We start from the raw sequence: 2,533 nt of genomic DNA, 5'->3' as shown, positions 1-2,533 counted from the left end.
TGGCCCCTGTGGGGCCTTCCCCATGCAAGGGTGAGATCTATAGGACAGCTATGGTGCTCCCCATTCTGCTGATGAGAACAGAGGGACTGAGGGACATAACCGAGGCTGGCCATTTGGTGACCTGATATTTGAGCCGTGCTCTGTCTCTGCCTCACAGGATGCTCTCACGGTGGCAGCCAGGTGGCCTGTGGCAGGACTATTCTGTGGGCGGTGCTGGTTCCAAACCAGAGAAGCGGTGTTCATTTCAAGTACATTCACGTGCATGGATGTTAATTTAGCTATAGCCATTAGCTTGATTTGTCTGATGTTAAATAAACCTGAACAAACAGGACACAGTATAAAATTAAGTCCTGTTTGATTCCTCGATGTATTTACATCAATGAATAACTGTGACTACTAACTCAAAAGGACTGCAAACGTATCATTTGTATGTGCGGGTATGTGTCAGGATCGGGAGAAATGTAAAATATCAAGTTAAGGTATGCTATTACAGCTCTATTTGGAGGTAACTTGTTTTCAAGTATCTTGAAGAACCACCCCCCCATCTCTCCACCGTCATCTGCCCATTAGACGTGCTAGGTATCCATTTTATTTCCCTCTTTTAAAGATCTTATTCTAATATTAAGTCATGTCTTGAGTTCTTATTTGGTTTAGTTTAGCTCCTTAGTAGTCTCTGGTCTTTCTGGTCTATACAACTTTGTAGATGAAATGGACCCATAATTACATCTTATTTCAGCAAAGGAGCCTTGGGAAGAACTTGGAATATAAATTCAGACTTTTTTCCAAAGTGCCAATTTGAAATTTCTTTTCTTTCTGCCTGGGCTCTGAGGAGCGGTGTTTGTAATGTCTCTATAGCCAATTCAGATACCGGGGTCTTGGATATATGGACCCGTCTCCTTGAGCTCATTCTAGGAGCTTTTGGCTTCTAACAATAAATTTATTCCAGAGGTGGACACACACTGCCAAGATCATGATTTAATAGTGGAAAGGGGCTTTGTGAGACTGGGGGCCTGGCTCAGTCATTTACCAGTCCTATAATTGCAAGCAAATTTCAAACACTGAGTCCTGAGTTCCTTGTCTTCAAAATGGAGAGAATGAGCCTCAGAGGGTCAGATGACCCTTGTGAGGGTCAGATGAAATCACGTCCATGGATTGCTTGGTGGTGTCCTACAACTGTGACATATCTGCCATTTCTTGCGCATCACCAATCCCTTGCTTTGTCTACTCCCACAGATGCGGGAAGGTTCCCAGTGGCTGGCCCTCATTTGTCCGTGGAGCGAGTAGCCCAGAGACCACATCAAAGATGTAACTGTATCATGACCTCTGCAAAGACAACGGAAACCCGCAAGCCAAATGCCTACAAAAACAAAAAAAAAGGGAGAATTGCCCATGAAGTGAAACATTGGAATAAGCAGTCAGTAACTAAAGAGGGATGACTGGGATTATTCACCTGGTTGTTTTCCCAAATCACAGAGAACAATTGGAAAGGACCACGAGACCTGAAAAACCCTCCTTCTTCCCATCTCTCTCCCACATATGGTGGGTTTTGCGGGTTAAAGGATGTGTAATAGGGCACACATGATCGCATCTTCATGGGCAAGCTGTGGCTTCATTTCATGGCAGCAGCGAGGTTGGCAGTGGAATGACAGCATCAGCAGAACTTGGCTCTCAAAGTCCACGCACAGGGTAGCTCCACATGGTACATCCCGTCCCATGTTGCGTTAAGGCCGCAGACTGTGCGGCTGGGAGATGAGTGTGGCTGAGAGCCTGTCTGAGGAGGAAGCATGAGGAGAGAGCCTGGCAAGCAAGGGGATGGGCAGACCAGGGCCTGTGGCTCTCGCGTGATGGCCTAGCTTGTTATACCTCTCAAAAGAAGCTCTTTGATCTCTTCTCCATGTAGTGTTTTAACAAGGTGGCTTTAAAATTATTAACATGAAAGTAGAATTTTTGGAAGAAAATTGGGAAACTAACAGAAAAAGAAAAATCATTTGTATTACCCTGTAAACCTTTTACCATTTTGTCCCACTTCCCATTTAGCCTTTAAAATACTGAGATAGAGATTTTAAAACAAAACCGGACTCATCTAGCATTTTCAGTTTTCTAGCTTGATTATTTTACCTAAAATTATGTCATGAACAGTCTTTGAAGTCTTTCAGAACTCTTCAGAAACAGCATTTTTTTAATGTGTCACAGGGCCCTCTCGTGGCGGCAGCTGGTGTGGGTATGGGAGCATCGTTCCGTGGGTGGTACTGTTTCCAAAGCAGGGAGGTGGTGTTTATTTTAAGTCTGTTCAGAGGGATGAGTGTTAATCAGCTACAGCTATTAGCTTTGATTTGCTTGAGGCGTAGTGGTCCATTGTGTGAAAGTATCTTCATTAGCCATTCGTCTATTCTTGGTTATGCAGATTCCTTCAGATTTTTCATTGCAAATAAACACTGCTGTGTTTTATTTAATGTTATAAATAAAAATGAAACAGCTTGCGTTTTGCCCTTCCTAAAAATGACGTATATTTTAAACACATAAAAATTACAAC

The sequence above is a fragment of the Equus asinus genome, chromosome 2 (assembly GCF_041296235.1).
Source record: "Equus asinus isolate D_3611 breed Donkey chromosome 2, EquAss-T2T_v2, whole genome shotgun sequence".
Classification (NCBI taxonomy): Eukaryota; Metazoa; Chordata; class Mammalia; order Perissodactyla; family Equidae; genus Equus; species Equus asinus.
This window is presented reverse-complemented; position numbering follows the sequence as displayed.